Here is a 23,894-nt window from a genome sequence, read left to right as displayed (position 1 = left end):
GTTAGAGGTAAAGCCATTCAGGAGTTGTCATGGATAAACTCTGTGAACTCATTCCCAAAGAGTGCATACTATATGCCCTTCATGTCTCCCAATGAATCGTCATAAGATACACCATGTTCACCATACGAGAAGGATAATATATTACTATTCTATCTTATTTTTGATGTCCTTCTTTAATATCATATGGATATGAATATTTATGATACATGTTTAAATATAACTAATCACCATGTTCTGATCTGATCACAATTCACTTATCATTTCACATGTCTTTCGACTTTATTCTAAGCATCAAATAACATAACAATGAATTGTAAATGAGGTGTAATGTGTATTGGCTTGCATCACATATATTTCCATCAATCTCTTACATGGACGAAACCAATCACTCTGGTTGAATGAACATGTTGCATTCTAGAGATGCACAAAACTTGTTAACCTTGTGGTTGATCGATCGAACTTTATCCATCATCATATATACTCCTCTTACATATTTCCAATTTAGTGGAGGTTCATCATAATGTTCTTTACCTTCTGATGATACCATAACATTTTTATTTGTAGAATTTAAACATTGGCATAATACATTGATGTAATTGGGTCCAAGATCAAAGAAATGATACCAAGGTTAGTGAAACAATTATCGAACCACAAGTTCTCCTCAGGCAGGGATAAGTATTAAATCTGGGGTGATTTACTGTTGATTATATCAGTCGTTGATATTCTGACGTTAAATACTGTTTATACCTCCATTTTATCATCAATTATAACTGAATAAGGAAATTAAAGGTTTTGACCACAGATAGAAAATTTGCCACACAAACATGTAATATCTTGGTTTAGGGAAAGAAAGGAACATGTGGCAATGGGAAAACATTTTTATATAATTTTTTAATAGTTCCTTGATTTTGGGATATTTTATTCGATACTTGTTTATGAATGAAATCAAAACACACTGTTTAGATATTTTTGTTCATTTAGTTATTTATTTTCTCTGTGAAGATCGCATCTTCACCAATTGCCAACAAATGCATGTGCAACAGGAATGATTGGTGCAGTGCATTAATGAAGGCAAATCAGGGTGCCATCTTTAATATGAGTGTAAATTTAATTACCTTAAGTTCAATAAATATTTGATCATAGAAACTTATTCAAGTGGAATTCCTAACTTAGCCAAACCTTGCCTAAGTCTAACGATAGTCCTCAAAATGAGACATAGAACAAATGGAGAGAACAAACTGAATACAATGGACAAAAAAGAATTTAAAATATGATAGGAAAATGAATAAATGTTTTTAATAATTTTTTGGGATGGAATGGAATATAGAGAATAGATAATTGCATATTATGAAAATGTAGACCAAAGTTGGATACTTTTAACAAGATTTTTATCTTGCTTCCAATCCCAGAACCATCTGATTACATTTTTATGTTGGTCTCAATTTCAGCCTGGATCTTGTCTGATGTAATTGCGTGTGTACATGTGTCCTAAAAAATAAAATAAGTATCATCAGGACTCGACAAATTATTTTACACCTTTTCCCCCTTACGGGTGGGCTATGAATGTGTTGAGGGCATCATAAATCCATATTTGTTTAATGTGTCTAGTTCATCTAGCCTATTACCTTATTGATAACAATAAGTCATTGGATTTGTTTCATTAAGCCACATGTTCCTGGATTCTTTGTACAATATAGTTATAATATTAATTGGCCATTATTGGCTGCCATTTAGAAATGCCACGTTGGGCCTTTACAGGATGCTTTGGAAAAAAATCATTGGTGACAAATCACACTAACTAGGTTTTGACATGCGACATAGGGAGTTAATTATAAATAAAACCTAGAAAACATCATAAAAGCCTTTAATAAATATATAAAAAATTATTACCTAATAAAGTTCTCATATCAATAAATTTGAAGTCAGAAAGTTTTAATACCCAAATCTAAAAGAATAACTAAAATCGTACAACAATGCCGAGTTTTATTAAATTTAGCTTATAATAAGATGTGAAAGGAACCATTTTAATGAAGACATTCATGAAAAAGCTTTTACATTACAAAGTTAAATTTCATGTTATCAAGGACATCAACTGAAGTTATGTGCTCAACTTTTTTCCTATCACAACATTTTAAGTTAAGTAGAAATCGCGAAGGGGCATCTATTTTAGGCACCCAAACAAGTCATGGCTGGGTGACCCCTTCCCCACATGCACAGGCCAGTACCTAATTTTAAGTTAAGTATAAATCGGGAAGGGGCATCTATTTTAGGCACCAAAACTAGCCAGAGCTGGATTACCCCTGCCCCACATGCACATGCCAGTACCCCACATGCACCGGACATACACCTCCAACTTCGAGCCCCCTTTAGGGGATAATAGCTTCCCAAACAATAATATAGATTAGAAAAAGAAACATGTCATTTTTCACAATTAATCGTATCAACCTCTGAGCGATCAACAAAAGAGGAGGGTATTGCTATGTGCGCCCAACGATTAACAAATGGGGAGGGATTAACTGTTTGAGAGAATGCTTTTACAAAAGATTTCTAATGGTCTGTTGTAAGGGAAATGAATTCATAGGAATAGGGTTGACAAAGGGGTTGATTGACTTCATGGTGCTAAGAAAGTGCATAACATTAAATAAAATTATAAATCAATTCAGAAGGGCGTATTTGTGTATTCAAATTTGTGGTTAATGGGAACAATTACCGAATTCTATTGGGACTTCAAGATGGAAGAAATGCTTTACTGGTAAGATATATGCTTATGTGCTCTTTATAGAACCCTCCCCTAGAATTAAAGATTTTGAAGTGCTCACATATGGCTTTCTACACTTGCTAGAGCAGTACGCTTACAATATTGAGTCGAAGTGCTCACAAATTTACTATGGGTTATATCATGAAATTACCTAATATTAATGATGTCGCATGTACTTTAGGGAAGGCTATTCTATTGTTTGAAACTTTTGGTAATAAAATACCCAAAAAAGTGATCTGTTGTAATGCTGAACAGCTTCTGAGGTTATACAGAAAAATATGTCAGAATGCAGAGATCAGAGGTATCTTCGTGAGTATATATTATAAATTCGATGAAACCGAACCCCTTCAATCATACTTTTTCCTATTACTATCATATATGATAATATGATTGGAGATATTATCAAAGTTATGTATTTTGATATTAGAAATGCTAATCTACCTGATATTAAATCAGTTAAGTATAAAAAGTGTCGTATATCATATAAGATAAAAGCACTTAAAGCCAAAAATATGAACATAAATGTAGGCCTTTCATTGTTGCCAATATGGAAACTGTAATGAGGGATGAAATTCATGTCCCATATGCGGCTGGTTACTTAGTGGTGAATCCTGATGATGATCTTACTTCCATCCCTTACTATTCGATTAATACATTCTTGATCGAGGATCACATATTTTGCTATCCCAAATTTCAAGAAAGGAGTGAGAAATTGCTATCTGATTTTATCCTTAATCTGGACGAATATGGCAAATCAAATAGGTTGTTTAACACTGTATATTTTCATAATTTTTCAAGATTTGATGCCTTTTTTATTATGAAATATTATACAGATCGTGGTGGTAAGTATAAAATCAAAAACCTTGGTGAGGAATGACAGACTGTACGAGTTGAAAGTCTATGTTGGCAATAATTTAATAGTTCATTTTAGAGATATTTACACATTGCTTACTAGCACTCTTGACTCATTGTCCAAACTTTATGCCATGAATTAGGTTCCAAAGGTTCTATCCCACGTTCTTCTTTTAGTGTCGATAATCTTAAGGATCATAGAGAGGCTATAGTTAACTATCTTCGTCAGGATATTCTTATATTTAGAGGTGTGATGAAAAAGGCTCAAGATATTTATTGGTGTTATTATGAGATTGATATCGCGGATGTGATGACAGTCTCATCACTTTCCCTTAAAATCTTTCGTAATAAATATTTAGATGATAAAATCTTTCATATCAATCTACCTACTAGAAACCAAGACCCCTTTATTAGGCGAGGCTATTATGGAGGTCATGTCGATGTACATAAGCCATATGATGAAAATCTTTATTGCTACGCTGTGAACTCTCTCTATCCTTATATTATGAAATCCTATCCGATGCCTTCAGGGGTCCCCTAGCTGGCATAATAATTTGGAAGAGGCTGATTTGGAGAACTTATTTGGATTTGTTGAAGCCTATGTTGTATGTCCAAGTACTATAGAACATCCATTATTGCCATATAACTACAAGTCTGGTACTTTAATCTGTCCTACAGGTAGATTTATTGGAGTCTTTTATAGCGAAGAGTTGAACTTGGCACGTAATCTAGGTTACAATATAATTCCTCTTAGGGGATATTGTTTTGAGAAAAAACCTAGTCCTTTCAAAGGTATCATCCCAGACCTTTATAAAAGCAGACTCAATGTTAATAAAATAGGTGACAAACCAATGACATATATTTATAAAATACTAATGAAGTCACTCTATGGTAGATTTGGTTTGAATCCTGAAAGTACTGCAATAAAAAAAATGAGGAATTGATGATGAAATACACACTTGAATCTGCAGAGAAGCTTACCGATCATTACTATATTATTAATTCCATTATCAATTGTTACTATGTAGATGACGATGACTGGAAAGCTCCTAAGATGTTGGCCGTTCACTTGGCAGCTGCTATCATGGCTTGTGCTCGTATTCATCTGCATCCACACATAGCTATAACACACTGTTATTATACTAATACGGACTCCATAGTTCTAGGAAGTCCTCTTACTGACGATTTAGTCTCTTCCACCAAATTGGGTAAGTTTAAACTAGAAAACCATATCCAGAGAGGTATCTTATTAGCAACTAAAAGCTACATGTTGGAAATAGAAGATGAGGGGCCTATTCTTAAACTCAAGGGGCCTGCTAAAGACTTAATCATAGTGGATTAATTTAAAAAGCAATATACAGGTCCATCTATAACGAAGCAGATATCCACTGAAGCCAATTTTCCAATAGATTGGAAAACTATGTATTGGAAAGAAGAATATGAACATAAGACTAGGACTAGCACAAAGTTCTAAAAGAGATAATGTCTATGATACAAATGAGGACTCGGTAGGCACACGCCCTAGAAATGTCATTGACCTAGCAACTCAAGATGTTTATAATATTCTTAAATAAGATGTATTGACTAATATGAAGCCATGATAAATCTATCCTTTAACTTAATCCTAGGAATGCTTTGAAGTGATATAAATAGAATCTGATGAAAGCTCAAAATAGGCTGTAATGAGCAATCCCACTCAGACTGAATCCAAAAGATCAACAAGGTGGATAGCCCCTTTCATCACTCTGACTACCTTATCTTTGGTGGAGTGAGTTATCCCCCCCCAAAGGTACCACGAATGGAACTAAGGTATTGCTTAGAAGCGGGGGTTGTGCCTCTAAGAGGGTTGCGTCTTCCTCTTGTGGGAGAGACTCTCCCTTGAGGTCCAGTCACACCATCAACCTAAACCCTCTTCTGAAGCCTAGGTTGAGCCCAAAAGGGTAGCCTCCTATGAGAGAAACTAGGCGGCTAGCAGCACACCATCAACCTAAACCCTCTTCTGAAGTACATTCCTGTAGTTCAAGAGTGAACAAGTGCAAGGCTAGCTGATAGCTAGCTGATGAGTTCGTACCTCTCTATAGTCATGTTCTTGTCACGAGCTGGACTCGAACCAGTGTGCCCAGCATCTTGCTTTTAAACTACCAATCATGACTTTTGTTTACCCGCATCGCCTAAATCCTCAACTAAAGAGTAACGAGGATAGACTACATCCGGGGTGGCATGACCACAAGGTCCTCCTCCTACCTTTTCTTTTATGAACCAATCGAAGAAAAGAAAATGAGAGCCAAGAATACATTTATGATATAAATAGACCAAGATCCGCTTTATTGGTGAACAGAATCTGCCAGAATCTCCTTAAATACACACGTGCTCATGACAAGCAGACACAACCAAATCATAGACCCATTTTCATTATAAATTAATGATACTTTCCGGCCTTTCCACGGTGTGTGCTCCTCCATATAAATAAATAACTACCACGCCACGACCTAAGAATTCAACCTCCTCGTCTTCCAGCGTGCACTTTAGCAGTCAATCCCCATGAGGGAAGAACTAATTCTAATCTCAATATTTGATTCAACTTGGGGAAAGTTTTTTGTAAACCCTGGAATAGCTGTATTCAGGCACCTACACCAATCATCTGTTTAATTCAGATTTAGCTATTACGTCATTTAAAAAAGATGTCCATTTCATCTAAATACAAATCCATTTATAGAAAATAGAGTAGACCTATTTCCTTGTTCCATTTGTTTTATCAAATCCAAATGTTCTATCTAATCTATTATTATTTACTTGCAGTAAAAAAAGGATTAATTCTTTCATAGGTAGTTCATTATCGATTTCATTTTCCAATATAGTTGAGACGAAGTTACTTAAGAGGCACCGCATCTGTAACTCCATAGTGTCTATTTCTTTCAGTAATGCAAACTGCAATTGTGACTTCTGTTCTCTAGAAGTTTCTTAAATTGATTCCACTTCACAACACTATAAGGCTCATCAGAATCATTCACTTGGCTACTGCACATAGAGTCAACATATTTCTGGTAACACTTAATAAAGTTTGACACTACTAAAATCCATTTCTTTTTATCTTTAGCGGGTGACATGGTATTAAATAAATCTTTAAGACAATCAGATGTTGATGGGATAGACTCATTACTTATGTTATTTCCTTCGTCTGGGATAATGAGATTTTCATTAATAAAATGAGTAATGATTTTAAGTGGATCACCCATATTAATAAAGACCTTGGTATATATATCAGGTACAACTTTTAAGTAATGTGGAACTGTGATAAAATTATCATGTACGTTATAGATATCAATGTGTTGATTCAATAAGGATTGTTCCACTTTCATGGCGATGGATGCATCCTTTTGATGAATGAAGTTTGGGAATGATACTGACAGTGTTTTTCACTTATCCCATATCGTGGTTGGTATATTTAAAGTAGCTTTTGTCTGTTTTTTGTACTCCATTCATAAACACTTAAAATTTCTTTTTTGAAGGCCATATAATCCTGTTGTGTAGTGAAAAAAGGTATACTATAGAAAAGAACTCTATCCTTTGTGAACAAAACAAACTAACGATGTAATCAAATTCATTAAATTGACTTTCTGGATATTTATGCATCCACAATTCATCGCTAAGTCTAGCGAGGTTATGCATATCCTTTCTACTTAGTAATTGCCCATATGCGATCGAATTATATTTTGCTCTTCTGATCAATGTCATCCCACAGATCAATGGCAAAAAAAATAGCTTAATGAGCTTTCTATCTAACTTAGATTCAATGATTTCCATCTTTTTCTTATCATTTGTTCGATGATGAATAAATTCCTTTAAGTCCCGGTACAAGTAGGTATATACAATGTGTATGCTACCATCAGGGTGAGAAATAAGTTTCATTCTCATAGTTATTTCTTCGTTAAGTAATAAGTAACTCATGATCTGATAGGCACTTGCAGAGGCATCTTGCGTTATTGGTATTTTATTATATTCGTGAACTACATCATCACACAGGACCTTGGCTATGAACTGAAATGGATTGCTAGCACCCTTAGCGAAGCTTACTAAACTCTCATTATAAGCATAGATCAAACTGTGCTTTTCCTTATACCATTGAAGAGCTTCATCACAAAGATATAATTTATCATACTTAAAGGCAGCTGACGACACTACTATGTTCTTTACCGGATCTTTGCACCCTTATGCCTCTTCAATGCTGTTAGAAAAAACTATTAAAGCTCTAGATACTCACGCTCATGAAAATGCAAAATACCTGAGCAGTAAATTCGACCACGGAAGTCCATAAATGTAGGCAGATAAAAGACATAATCCTCGTATGCGGACGTTAGCGTGGTTATAAAATCCTCATACCTAGCTTTTTTCACCCTAATAGATAATTCGTTTAAGAGAGCATCAAGGTGACAAGTTCCCTCTATAGCCTTATTCTGGTAAAAAGATTTCCCCATAAGATCAAAGGCTTCTTTCAGATTCACGCGGGCTAATATTCCAGGCATAAGAAGACCCATTTTTTTCTAAAGTGTGACGATTATCCATAATGAACTCCAATCCCTCATTATTTATCTGAAATCCTTGGTTCTGAAGCCCATTGAATATGGAGAACATTTCCTTACATAGAATCATCTAGTTCTATATTTAAATTATTTAGGTTATGGGATGATAGAAGATCGTAATGTATATTTTTGGAAAGACTACTTAACCACATTCCAGGTCCAATAACCCAAAAGGCTAAATTATTTCTTTATCAATTATAAATAGAAAATAATCATCAGATTAAGATGGATCTTCCCAATCTACCGGCTTGCAAGCCATTGGAACATTGAGTTTCAATGGGAGAATACTTAAGTTAAAGTTGCGTACAACACATAATTGTTTTTGTATATAAGCCTTTCGTTTATTTTTCACTACAGGTTGATTATCATCTCCTGAAATGGACTTTATATAGATCAATTTTCTTTTTATCATCAAATCAAGCAATCTTCTACCTATTTCAAATTATTTACCTTTTTTATGACTGATATCACCTTCCTTACTGCTATCAACTCGACTACTTGTCATTTTATTATTATTATTTATATTAGCCTGTGTTATAACTATTCTATCTATGAGTCCCAACAATGTAGATACCCTCACAGCCGAGTTCTCTTGAATGCTGTGGGAAGCATCTCCTACAGCATATACAAGGATAGCTTCTTGCGTATGTTCACCAAACTGAACAATAGTGCTATTATAAAGTTCTTTAGGAATGTGTCTCCTCAAATAGTATTTAGCATTAATAAGGTTCTTTCCTATCAATTGTTTGATTAAGGAGTTTCTGTAAATATAGTATTTTCATCAAATTTTCTAATCATATATTCAATCTCCATTTGTAATTCTATAATGACACTTATTCCATTTATCACATTTTATTCTTCTTGTAGTCATTCAATTTCTTATAAACTTGTGTATTAAATCTATCTTTTTCTACAATGTATGGTAACATTTTAACTATATCCTTATACAATTGATCCCAAAAGCCATTCATTATGTTATCATTACTAGTAGAAGAGAACCTCCTCATATTGGAATAAACCCTTCTGAAGTGATTTCTATTGTTGTTTAATGTCATGCCCTTTCTATGCAACATCAAGTCAATTAACACCTTTCTCAGCCCTATTCCTATGAATTTATTTCCCTTACTACAGACCCTTATAATTCTATTATAAAAGCTTTCTCTTCGATAGTTAATTCCTCCCCATTTTTTAACCATTGGGAGCGCATATCGATACTCTTCTCTTTTGTTGATCGCTTGGAGGTTATTGAGATTAATTGTAAAACATTACATGTTTTTTTAATCTATATTTTTGGTTGGGGAGCTATTTTCCCTTAAACGGGACCCAAAAATGGAAGTGTATTTTAATTGGGTTCTGAAAAAAAGCTTTGCAACACTTTTAAGTGAAAGGTGCGAAGTCATAACATTTTATCTTTTGCTCCTAAAGCTGCTTATGCAGTGCCCTCCGTTTACTATTCTTTTGTACTTTCTTCTCTTTACCATGCAATAGGTCAGCGAAGCATGAGTACCTGCCTAACCCTTTGGCCTACGGGAAACTAGCAATGATGTAATGACAAGAAACCCGGACAACCCCAAATAAAAACAAGAGTATAAGGTTTTGGACCTTCCATTTTACCCATCTCCTCTTCGTAGGGGAGTGCGAGTTGGGGGGTGTGCCGCAAGAAATAAGGCTGAGGCGCTATGCGCTTTACCAACGAGCCGAGTACTGATGTCTGCTGCTCACGACTACTACCAAAAAGATAACATGAAGATTCATATTTCACATGGAGGAGTGTGCATCTCTATCCATGGTGTTCTTCTGTTGTGCGATCCAATGGCTTATGTGCGACCTGTGGCCCACACCTCCTATTTGTTCAGGGCGGGGGGCGTGAACTCTGCTTCGATCTGTGTATTCAATCACGACAGTGAGATGCTCAGTTGACTTATTAACCTTGATAGGAAGATGGCTTATTCCAAAATTAGTGCTAAAGGTTACAAAGTATTGGATGAACTAATGCAAATGGGTGTAAGCCTCGCTGCAAGGAAACACCTAGTGCTGACCATACTGAGAGACATGAAAGCAAAGATAATGTCAGTTGGGAAAGTGGCGTTTAGCATCCCTAGTGGTACCGAGAGGTTGTGATAATATTATCTATGTTCGTACCGCTCCTCGTGGACTAGATCTTGCATCCAACCAACACTTTTTACCACGGAACAGGATAGTTCCCACTCCCGCTGTCAGGCTAGCCGGGCCATGGGGGCGATGGGAATGGGCTTCCCAAAAAGCCAGCCTAGACCGGGGTCAGCATAGAATGAAGGGGACGGCCCTAGTAACCAAAGAAAGTGGGTTGCTTGCGGGTGGATAAAAGTGGACATGGGGCAACTTTAGGAGCGGGGCACAGCGTAACTCGGGGAGCCATTTGGGTGAGACAGAATGGGCTGGCAAGAGCGGTCTGGTGGTTGAGCCGATTGGTTAGATGACGACTACTGCTGGTTTGGGCCCTAATGAGCTCTCTTTCCTTGTGCCATGTATTTGTTGCTGGTGGCTTGGTGTTATGCTTTGCCTGCTTGTGTACCAGCGCTTAGTAGCCACCGGCGTGCTGCTGGTCTGAGCTATGTTGTGTTAGCTGGCTTGACCTCTGAGCATTGTATCTAACACCACATTTCTTGTCATTAGTCTTCTTATTATTTTTTCTTTTTAAATTTAATTTAAATTTAACCCTCAAAATCTAAACCAGCTCACTCAAGAGAAGAATAAGCTCCAAAACTTGCTTTAGTCATCAAAATTTATAATGTTGAAGCATATTTTGAACAAGAGAACTATTGGACAGGTAAATGTTGTAAAAAAAATAAGAGAGTACTTTTAACAAAATGTCTTATCTAATGCATGAAATGTGAGTTCATGGTAAAATGAGTGAAATTTCAATGTAATGATGCCAAAATTTCCTTAACAATATGATTTTGATGCATAAAAGAGATTTATTAATACAATACATTTCTAGTATGTAAATATCTGTATTTACATGTTTTTTTGCATTAAATTGATTATATATGGATTATGAAGCTTAAAATAATAAATTTTGTTTTACAAGGGTCGTCTGAATTTTATGAATATTTATGTATTTTAATGGGTTTATGATATCATATTCTGAAAGAGCATAACTATTTTGAGTCGGAATAGAGTTCCCCTTGTACTTTGTAATATGTAGCATATTTTTATTCCCACATATTTTAAACTAAGAGGTCTTTTTTTAAAATCTGGGATTGCCTTTTTTTTGCCACAAATGGTTGACTCCAAATATTTGTCAAATATATTTGATTTGAAGGTCACATTCGCTTTTACCTGAACCAAGTCAGCAGGGAATGGCCAGTTTTCAATTCGATTCATAAAATCATTTAATCTTTTATATTGCTATCTTGCATATCTAGTAGGTACTAATAGATGCATGCATCTTGGTTTAGGCTTCGAAAATTTCAAATTTTCAATTAACGACCGAGTCAGAATATTTACACCCACCCTTAATACAAGAGGGATCTGGGGAATACCATACCTGTTACTTGATATTTAATTGTTTTTAATGACCTAGAGAAGGTTTTAAAATTTTGAAAGTAGGTATGCAAGATAGTAATATTCTGTTGGAGCTGCCGTTGATGTTGACATGGAGTCAGTAGTTTAGCTTTTAGTGGAAGACAGCCTTGGACACATGATTATAGCTTTTAGTGCCATGATTCATTTGTTTGATACATTACTTTCAACCTTCATTAAAATTCAAGGAATGCACCTTTTTGTGCTTACATAATCCTGCCATAATAAGAGCAAGAACTTTCGTTTTTAGAAGACAAGGAATAGTGCTAATGACATTTTTAATGAACATAAGAACTCACTGATCTTTTTGTGTCCCTCTCATCGTACTGTGCTGCATACATCACCTTCACGAAACTTCATGTACAAATGAGCCAACTGAAAATACTCAACTCCGTTATTTAGGCTTTTCCTTATCATATATTAAATACTTCAAGCTCCACTACAAGACTCATCATGCATTGCCATAATTGTTATTATCTGTTCTAGATGCATTTGTTCCCATAAATGGGTAAAAATTTTCACTAAATGATTTTCAGTTTGAATCTTGGAGTCAAATGCACTTTCATCCCCTTTATCCTGTTCTCTTTGTATCCAATTCACAAAAGCTCATAAAAAAATATCCAAGTGAAAAGATTGAAATCCATTGGTTTGAGACTCTTTATTCACATTTTGAGCTATGCAAGTTTTACTTCAAGACTTATCATTCATTTGACATAATGTTTTATTTTATTTTCCCGACATATTTTTCCCCTAAAGGATAAAAATTTTGCTGTATACAATTTTCAAAATCAATATTGGAGTCAAATGCATTTACATCTCCTTTGCCCAGAGATATTTACATATGGTTCATGAAAGATCATAAAAAATGAGCCCACTGCAAAGATTAAAATATTTTTTGTAGATGTTTCCTTCTCATATATTCACTACTACAAGATTTACTACGAGATAAATTATACATGAGACATAATTTGGAATATATGTTTTAGATACATCTGTTTCCCTTAAGGATAAACATTTTGTACTAAATGAGTTTTAATTTTAATATTGGAGTCAAAAGCATTTACGTCACACTCTTCATGTGCACTTTATATCCCTTCACCAAAGTTAATATGAAATGAGCCAACTAAAATATTTCAGATCTATTGTTTGTGCATTTACCATCATATATTGAATATTGAAAGCTTCACTACAAGACTCATCATGCATTTGACAAAACCTTTACTATATCTTGTGGATACATCTGTTTCCCTAATGGATGTACTTTTTGCACTCATTCGGGCGTATCCTCTTCCTACATTCAATACTTCAACCTTCACTGCAAGACTTATCATGCTTTTTTTTATAATCCTTTCTAGATATATTTTTAACCCTTGAGGATAAATTTTATTGTACTACATGATTTCCAATTTCAATTTTGGATTCAAATGCATCTACAACCCATTCATTAAAGTTTATTAAACAATGAGCCAAGTAAAAAGATTCAAATCCATTGTTTGAGCGTTACCTTATCATATATTTAATATTGCAGGTTGACCGCCAGACTCATCATCCTTTGAAATAATATTTTATTACATTTCCAGATACATTTTTTCCCCTAAAGAATAAGCGTTTTCCACTTTATGATTTTCAAATTCAATCTTTGTGTCAAATACATTTACATCCCCTTGATGGAATGTCATAAAAAAAATGAGCCAACTGAAGAGATTGAAGCCCAATATTTGGGCATTTTATCATCATATATTAAATACTACAAGCTTCACTATAATCATGCATTTGGTATGATTTTTTATTATCCTTTATAGATACATTTGTTCCCTTAGGATTAACTTGTTGCAGTATATGATTTTCAAATTCAATATTGGACTCAAATGCATTTACATCCCCTATGTGCGGTCTGAAGTACATTCCCTTCACGAAAGTTTGTATAAAAATGAGTGAAAAGAGATATTCAAAATGCATTATTTGGGAATTTCCTTGACATATATTGAATACTGCAAGCGGTATATAAGACACCCTGCATTTGAAATAATGTTTTATTATCATTCCGAATACATTTTTTACTTTGAGAGATTATGCACTGACCGATTTCTACTCAAATATTGGAGTAAAACCTTAGTCCTTAAGTTAGGGACCATTCCTTAGCTTTTTGTCTTGGATAACAGGGAAACATTTGTTTTATTAATTTTCCCTAGAAAATTAGGTACCATTCTATTGTTCTATGCCTTTTGGAGGATACTATTAGTCTCAATTGGTTCTCCCATCTCCTAGGTACTACATTTCGGATCCTATCAACTTTCACATTAACTCCCACTATTAAAAATCATGGTTTCTAACATTGAAAGATGGCCATTTTATTCTTTAAAAAATTGTAAATTCCCTCCATGCATTTAACACTGTGAAAAGGGTTACATAAAGTGGGGTCCAGATTTCTAGCATAGATCATGACACATATTTCCACCTACGTAGATCCCAACTATATGGAAGGCTGGGAAGTCTAAAAATATGAAATGCTTTCCCTTCTGCTTTAACATGTAGGGTCCTCAATAAATATGTAGACACTTCATTTTTAAAACAACTTGGATTTGATTGACAAGTCTCTCGATCATTCGAGCTGATTGAATTAGAGCTGGAGCTTACTAGTGGCGCCCGCTCGCAATGCTCGCCTGGGCTAGAGAGAGAAGAGAGAGAAAGCAGGGACATTCTCATCCTAGGAGAGAAAGAAATTAGTATCTCGAATTCTTTCAATCAGAAATGTTAACAATAAATCATCACCATATTTTGAAAAACTTAAAAAATCCGTTGGAGGAAAGCGGATTGCTCCTTCGCTCCACCCTTACAAAACGCCGCCGGACATTTCCTCCATCAGCTGCAATCGTGGTCAACAAAAAATCCCATCTTCAAACACTCAGAGAAACCACTCAGAGAAATCGTGGTCAAAAAATCCCAAACGGCGATGCTATCGTGAGATTATCAGAAAGTTTGGTAAATAGCTTCTCCACTTGAGCCACAATGTCTTGATGTTTGGCAGCGCCCACCGCAGAGATGACCTGAAGATGGAAAATTGAATTATAAAAAAAATGTTTTCATGTCTTCGTAATTTGAATCGAAGGAATTAAAAATACAATTCTAGGGGCAGTGTAATGAGTTGATATGTAGTCCACCAGATGTTGTTGAGTAATGGTCTTGAAATTCTGGGCTGAGCCCAGTATTGTCCGGCCCAATGGTGTGTATTGGAAAGCTGTCGCGTGTAAATGGTCAATGACCTTCCACCTGAAAGGAAGGAAAGAACAACGAATTATTAGGATGAAATTGAATAAAAATTGTTCAGTTGACCACGATTTCAATCAAACCGCGTGATTTGGCTGTTTTCAAAGAAATACAGGTTTCAAAAAAGCAACCAAAGATCAGGAAAGAATCGCATAAAAAATATAAATTTTGCCTCGATTTCGACATCAAAAAGTGAGATGAGTCGTCTGAGTCGACTAAATTGGGAGAAATACTGATTTCAGAAAGAAAAAGAAGCAAGATCAAGATGACATTGATTTGAAAATGTGATTTTGGAGCAACTCCTAGCTAAAAAAAATGAAATTAAGACCGTTTGATTTCAATAAGACAGTTTTTAATCAAAATACTGGAATAGAAGAGAAGATTCGCCTACTTGGAGACAATTTAAGAGCCAAAAGAAGACATAAATCCCAAAAAATGAGCAGAGTTAGAAGCGGAAAAGAAGAAGATTCAACCTCCTCCATCTCGCAGAGAATGACGTCGCTCTCCCGATTGATGCAGGCTTAGCTGAACCTCGAATTCTGAAGAATATCCGCAAGAATCTCCATCGCCTTGGGCACATCCTCGAAATTAGAAGCAAAAAGACGATGAATACATCTACTTGACTACAGCAATAGGGTGGAATGGACAATAAAGTTGTTGTCAAGAATGAGAAAAAAGATAAAACTTCTGCTTGATCAAAATGGCAGGGTGAACTGAAAATTTATACGCGATCACAATGGCAGGGTCGAATGAAAATTTATACTGGATCACAATGGATGGGTGGAATAAAAAAATCATAGTTAATGCCCAGAATAAGCAGCAAGATGATGGAAAAAAAGTGTCTACTTGATCAGAAGACGGGACAGATTGAAAGAAAAAGTTCTTCGGTCACCGTTGATTAGCAAAAGAAAATTGGGTCTTGATGAATCACAACTATTCTCCAGGCCGGAGTGATCTTCTTCTGATGCAGTGCCATTCAGGGGAAGAGAACCACTGCACGGTTTGTGGATTCCTCTTCATAGAAATGATATAATAAATCAAACTCTGGGTTTTCTTCTTGTTTTATTCGAAAAATATCTAACAATAGCAAGAAAATGGAAACTATGGCGCGCCACTGATGTTGATTCTTTGCCATTATCGAGCGAGCCGATGACGAATGTACTGGCAACGGGAGAGATGAACTGGGTCGCTGGAACTCTAGTTCCCATTTTTTACAAAACCATATCCGTGAACGATTCAACCGGCTAAAATCTCTGCATCATTTGTCCTGATGATCCCCCATCTTCTACCAACATCTTAAGCCATGATTTTTCCTTCGCATATCACCACTTCAATTTTCCTTTTAGTGGAAATGGATAAATCATAGAGAAATTAGATAGATGGATGGAATGATTGGATTCGTTGATGAACTGATGATGGGTGTGCACATCCCCAGAAGCAACCTTGGCATAATACATCGCCTGCTCCCTAGAAGTGTAAGCATTCAAATGCCCACCCATGTTCTCAATCTCCTCCTCCAGCTGCCTCACGGTCCGATTCTCAGTCCCCTTGAATATCATATGCTCCAAGAAATGGGCAGTCCCGTTGCTCTCGTCGCTCTCAAATCGGCTTCCGGCGTCGATCCAGACCCCGACGGTGGCCGTCCACGAAGCGAGAGTCGACTCCGTGGTGACCCTCAATCCGTTGCTGAGACTGGTGACCTGCGTTTCCAGCGCAGAGAGGATGGTGGAGTGATCGATCAGAGCGGGTGGGGAGATCCGTAGCAAAGAAATCGGGTGTTGGGATCTGCCAATCATTTGATCTTGGAGCTGACGGTCTCTGCCAGGCGATCATAGGGCACGAGAACGCGGCCGGGAGCGAGAGAAGAGGAGATTTGGGGATCGTAGAGCAGGACTAATGGTTCTCGCTCTCTCTTCTCTCTCACTCTCTTTTCATCCAATCAGAGGCCAGAAGGGTACACGAATTTGCTTTATAGTAATAGAGATTGATAAACCTAAAAATGCGTGTAAATATGTCGTTGATTGATGTTTAGACTTATACAGTAAAACGTATAAATACCCTTAATCACTAAATATAGAATATAGAGCAAGCAAGATGTTCAACCACAAGGAGGCAGCAAGTAAGATTTTTTATCCAATTTCAATGAATTAATTCAAAGATGACTTAATTGTGCATTAATAAATCTTAATCATGCCTAATGGGGTTTTAATTAATCAAAATCAAGTAAAAAACTTAATTTTGATTTTAAATATTTTGGTCAGAAAGCTCATAATAGAATTATTTCAATTATAAGATCAAATTAATTTGGATTATTAATTCCCCAATTATTATAAAATTTAAGTCAATTTTTTATGAATTAAAATTGGGAAAGGGGTTTTAAATCAAATTTGGAATCCCTTTCCCAATAATTAAGAAAGGGATTTTAAAGATGGACTTCAAGATGAATGAATTTTCAAATCAAAATTTCTTTTTAGGTTTATATATATTAAATTAAGTTTCCAAATAATAAAAATTGAAATATAGAGAGAGAAACTAGAAAATTTTACCTGGAGGGAGAAAGTGAAGAATTTGTGGAAAAGATGAAATCCGACCCTAAATTAAATATCTAATGATGCAGAAATGTTCAAAATTGATTTAGAATTAAAGATCAAGAACCTGATCTTGAATCAGAATCAAAATGCAGTGCTAGTTTCATTCAAAACCCTCTCTAGGGCATGTACATTTTGCCTATGCCTTGGCGTTTTAGAATCGTTCAAGAAGAAGATTGAAATACAAATCAGAAACTTACAAATTTAAGTGCTTAATCAAGAACTGTCGACTTCCAAAGTAACTCTTGTGTCCTTCTTGGCCAAATCCTTGGAGAGAGCTTCAAAAAATTAATTTTGACCTTTTCCAGAACTCTATTTAAATATCAAATCTGAATTTTAGAGGGAGAAAGGACGAACCTACGCTCAAAATTTCAGCCCAATCGGACATCTAGATCTCTAGATATCATCATTTTACTATAGATTAATCTAGGCATTTGGATCATCTTCTTATATTGAAAAAAATGAATTTTCTAATTGGCTGACGCATGATTTTTCTCGTTTTCCACCTTCTCGGATCACGTTCTGACACACAATTGTCCGTGTCGTCAGAGCGCAATCATTGGAGATTGATTGCCCCTTTCTGAATGGTTGAGAGGACGCGACGTCCCACTATATAAAAAAAAACAAAAAACGACAAAAGCAGTCGCAATTGTTGATTTTTTCCACCCACGTGTGTTGGTTGCCGCGTGCATAAAATGCACGTAGCTAACCAATTGCGGCTTAATGATTAAAATCACGCAGCAATTATTGCATTTTTAACTTTTGTGCGTCGGTTGTTGTGTGCATTAAATGCACGCAGGGAATCGACACGGGATGTGCATGGAAGCGCATACATTAAATGTACATGCTTACGACAAATAAACCACAATAAATGCATGATAAAATATGTACCTTTTGTCCTTTGCTGGCACCACGTCACATTCTCGAACTAATGATTGGCTCGTTATGGCATCCCGATTTACGATGCCATAATGAGCCAATAATGCACGTTATTTCCTCTCTCTTCATTATTTAATAATAATAATCCACTTATTCACCCAAATTTTTAGCGAATGATGTGGATGCCCCTTGATATATAAAAATATATTATAAAAACGCCATATAATATGCATTATTTCAATATATAAAAATCATTTCTTGGTTATATAATTGTCAAAAAATTATATAAAAATATGAAAAAATTTCAGAAAAATTATCAGAGCCCTTACCAACCTTTTAGCCAAGTATTTTAAGCCCAGTTAATTTTTTTTTTCAATAAAATGAGGTTAAAAACCATGAAAATATTCTAGCCTTTCTCAATAATAAAATACTAATCCTTGTAAGTAAAGATTGAAAATTAAAAATCCTTCATATTCATAATTCACAAATGTCAGAGAAGTATCATGAAAAAAATCGCGTGTGCAATTTTGACATCCAAAAGGAAATCATCAAATTCCCTTGTATTTATTTTATCACAAAAATATTTAATTGGTTCGTGTAATAGTCAAATATTACACATTGGATTACCTCTTTGATCATCGGGGTTCCTTAAAAGTAGAACGAAAATAGATGAGCTGAATGCCATTATAATTGGTTGTCCTGTATCAAGTTTTTGGTGAACTTAATCAAATAAAACCTTTCAATAGAAAAACTCACTGTCCCAAATAACTGCATTTTCTGTGTTTCTCTATTGTCCATGTATAAATCAGGAGCATGATATACATTGGTAACAATCCAAGATTAATCATAATCCCTTGAAAAATACATAAGAGTAATTACGACAATTTATTGAAGAGCTTTTAGGAAGGCAATAGGTCCACCAGACAATAAATCAAGGGGTGATTTTATTAGTTGGTGCTCCAACCATATATTTGACTGCTATGATGTGGGCATGAAGTCAACTACAGTTATATTTTTTGTTTAAGTTCACTGAAATAAATATTTCCTCATCATTGAAGTCAATGAGGTCCATGCATATGAGTGACTTACTAAATTCTGCTGAGAATAAAATACAATGATAGTTTTTCTTGAAACATGTTATCTAAATATTCCTATTTTCTGGGTTCTTTAGACTGACACTGAAATTTCCACTTAAAATAACAAGGTTTCAGCAAACTCACATAATAAATATACTGATGCTACAGATGTTGAAATAGAAACATATATGCCTAGTAAGCCAATAGTCCATTTCATATCCCATTCCATGTTCACTACACTATATTCATTATAGGGCACAAGTGATGCCTATACTGACGTCTATGAATATATGATTGGGCCAATGAAGTATAACGTGAACATAATACATACACCATTAGTTTTTTATTGTGTCCTACTAAAGTTCTAATTTGAAGGATAATTGAAAAGGACATTGAAGTATCAACATAGAATAATACTATCGAATCTCATTCAAATGTTGAGCATGGGTGTGGAGATTAAAAACTTAACAAGAGTTTATCTGATGTCCTTAAATTTCTATATCTGCTTTCATCACAAATACATCATCAGTTTCTGGTGGAATCATATTCCTTCTGGGATCAAGACATAAAACTTGTTAAAATTTGGTCCTCACTACATCCAATCTTCAACTTTCATTCTATACACTCAATAACAATCACAACCAGCATTATTGATCAAGAACCTGCAATCTTCAGCACTTTTTGATCCATGATCTTGTATGCCAATCTCCCATACAGGCTGATATTTCCTGGCATTCATCTCCAACGGCCAAGCTTATCTTTATTGCTCTGACATCCAAGTTAATCACTCGGATGATGTCTCTTAGCAATCTTCTTGAACGTTGGGCAATCTTTTGTGTTGCTCTCACATGCAAGTTGGTCTCACCTAGAATTCTTCTTGAAAGTTCACCAAGATTTCCTGTTGCTCTTACCTACAAGGTGATTTATTCGACATTCTTTCTGCACCACTAAGCTTTCGTACATATTGCATTCTGAACCTCTCCTCCTGTTAAGATTTAGGTTATTTGTTAACACACAATGTAGTCATCTGGTGCTATGTATTTATCTCAAGAATTTATACGTCTATGCTTTACACTGTATTTAAGATTACGTCTCCATGAATGTGAATAGCTGACTTATACATCTATGCTCTACCAGGGATTCAAGCCATTACATTCAGCTTCTGAAATTGGTTTAAAATATTCCTTCCATTTAAATTTTACATATATTTTTATGATTAAATATAACCTTTTCTTCATTTAATCAGGGTGTCGAGATTAGCAGAAAGGTTTCATTCTATAATTGAGAGTTTACAGTAAACCATACAGCCTTAACTTCTTGTTTCATCTATCAATCCATTATTTCTTTGAAATTTCACTGCTGTTACTCTTTCATTGCCTTCCTTAATTGTTACACGAATATCATTATCTCTATCTGAATATTATCAATAGTTTATGCTTTTGAGTCCAGATTTTATCTAGAAAAATTACTGATGGCTTTCTCTTACTTTGTGAATACTTACGATATCAATTTGACCCTGTAATTTCTATTTAAAATTTTAGATATAGTATCTTCTATCTCTTGACACTACCATAGTTAAAATCTCAAATCTGGGATTTCTTTGCAATTATGTTTATAATTAAATCTTATTTTTTTGTTCAATCTACTGCTGTGATTTATTAATCTATGTATGAAAAAATCTTAAATACTCTCAAGTATACTTTCTTGCCGAGATTTAAAGATTAGATAAATCCAATATAATATATCTGCAAGTAAAATTAGATTTATGGACTAATCTTCTATCACATTTAACTTAATTTAATTGTAGGTTTATTGTGCATTGAATGTAATATTTTTAATATAATAGGAAAAAAAAGATATCAATATTAGGGGATGACAAAACAAACATATCAGGTTGAAGAACCGAGGCTGGAAAGACGTATCAAGGAGAATCTTAGACAAACTTTGGAGTCATATGATTGGTAGATATCTCTTAGCATATTGAGGAAGAGAGTAGCAATTAAATGTGCTGTTCCAGAACAATCAAAGGCAAGGGTTGATTATGTATCACTTACAGAGTTCCGTAGATAGTGTAAGAGGAGTCTGTGGACTCCATATTTAATATTTTATAAATATGATATTTTGGTCCTCTAGTTACATATCTTGCAGGGTTGTAATGTCTAACTATGGCCGGATTGCAGAACCAAGTAAAGTGGTTCTTGAACCAGGGGAAAAAGTTGTCTTCAAAACAGAAGAATAGTGAGTGTTAACCCATTAGTATAATTTGAACTTAGAGATTGACAAGAGGTAATATTTTCAAAACACTAATTCATCACCCCTTTTTATTATTTAAGGATATGACTTATGCCAACAATTGGTATTTGTGCAGTGATTGAAATTGGATTATGATGGGTTTGAAAGTTGATCAGGCATAGGTGGAGATTGTATCTTCCTATTTCCATACATGTGATTTTATATGCAATGCTTGGATGGTAGCATACTCTATATGTGATAAACATATGCAATTTGAACATAATTGTGCATGGACAACTCTACCGTTTTGAGTACAAGTAATGTGGACGACATGGAAAAAATGGAAATTCAATGGACATTCTGTTTGCATCAATACTCTGAAGATTGCTTCACCAATTTTTGAATTATTTTTTAGCTAGGAAAACTGGTTACCAAAATAATCATAATAATGTATCATAGGAAACAATATAGGAAACAATATAACACATCCTAAAGAGGTAAAAAAAATTATACATTTGATGAAAAAAACTCAACAATGAAGGTGTGTAGATACATTCACGTAGTTAGAAGTCAATTGAATGTTTCGACTTTATTCACTTGACTCCAAAATTGGACACTCCGTGTGTCAAAATTTATTCCAAAAATTGTTCAAATCAATATTATTGGAATGATTGAAATTCAGAAAATGATAACTCTTATTACGGAAGACGTTCTGGGAAACAAATTCCCAAGACATAAAACACGAGTAAAGAACCAAATATTTTAATTTATTTGTCTGGATCAATACAAGTTCTAAGTGATTATGTAAAAGCAGAGAGGGGTCTATTTAATGTGTATCTCCTAGTAAATACTAAATGAACAGCCCACGCAAGTGGAAAATGATATCAAAGGACATAGGACCTTAAAAGTTGCTTTCCAAGCCACATGAAGAAAATGAAAAGAAATTCTCTAAGTTCACAGAACACAGATATTTACCATATGTTTTGTTGATTTTAACAGCAGAGAAATGCAAGGGATCAGTAAAATCAAGGTTGATAATGAGATTATTATAAATAATATTTTGTTTGTTGAAGGCCTTTGCGATAATTTGATTATTACTATTTGATTCAGATAATCGATTTGCCGTGGAATTTCATCGAGTGGATGTACAATATTTAATGAAAATTCTCATTTACGCAGTAATTTTTTGTGAAGAGAGAAGAACATCTAAGTAATTGATTGGAATGAAATTCAAAAGTCCAAAATTTTCACTATAGACAAGTACAATAATAATGACAACGACATGAGGTACAGATGAATACAGCATTTGAGATACAAAAAATTTCAGGGCCTTTGAAGAAAAATAATATCCTTAACAATTACTTTTAAATTAAAAAAACTGGTGAAATTGTGTGAAAAATGTATCAACTCAGACAATTTGGATATATCTTGATGGAGACCACGACAATGCATTAGTACCAGATGTGCCTACACCTTCTCATGAGACGTCCCGCATCATGACACGTCACCAATGACAACTTCAAGACCATCCTTTGACGTGACACGTTGACACGTCACCCGCGTCAACTAATATTAGGTTTTTAAATTTATGGTGATCTTGTTTTCTCTTTCCTCCAACGCCTATACATTGGCCTATATTGTAAGAAATACTTGGTAAATTTCTTTTGGAATTGAAGTTTCTTCTACTCAAAGGAAGTTTTCCCTAGCCATTTCCCGTCTAAGCCCCCACCGATGCCTCTTGCCGCCACCGCCGCCATCGAGATAAGGCCACCTGTCCTCTTGCCCTGCACGTAGTGTCGACTGCCCGCATGATGTCGGACGTCATTAGGTAAATTCCCTATGCGAATGAAACTACGTGATGTGATGTGACCTAGGAGAATGTATGTGCAGGCCCCAACTCGTGATGATTCACCAAACTCCAAGCTCCAAAGCAGACGACCAGTGACAGTGACGGTGATCTTCAGACCCAAGACAGAGCGACACTGGCAACTATAGCGCCGAACGGAACAAGTCCATAGGGCTTGCACGTAACAGACAGGCTCAACCCATCCCTAGCAAGAGGCTCAACTTCGTAGTTTTCTCGATAAGTGTCTATCAT

The 23,894-nt window shown here is 35.1% G+C and overlaps 1 pseudogene; it reads right to left on the bottom strand.

The window, feature by feature from the left end:
• Positions 1-14,601: 14,601 nt before the first annotated feature.
• On the bottom strand, positions 14,602-23,894 carry LOC144702503 (putative mitochondrial-processing peptidase subunit beta, mitochondrial; annotated as a pseudogene).

This window comes from Wolffia australiana, chromosome 4 (genome assembly GCF_029677425.1).
Source record: "Wolffia australiana isolate 7733 chromosome 4, ASM2967742v1".
NCBI classification, from domain to species: Eukaryota; Viridiplantae; Streptophyta; class Magnoliopsida; order Alismatales; family Araceae; genus Wolffia; species Wolffia australiana.
This window is presented reverse-complemented; position numbering and strand designations above follow the sequence as displayed.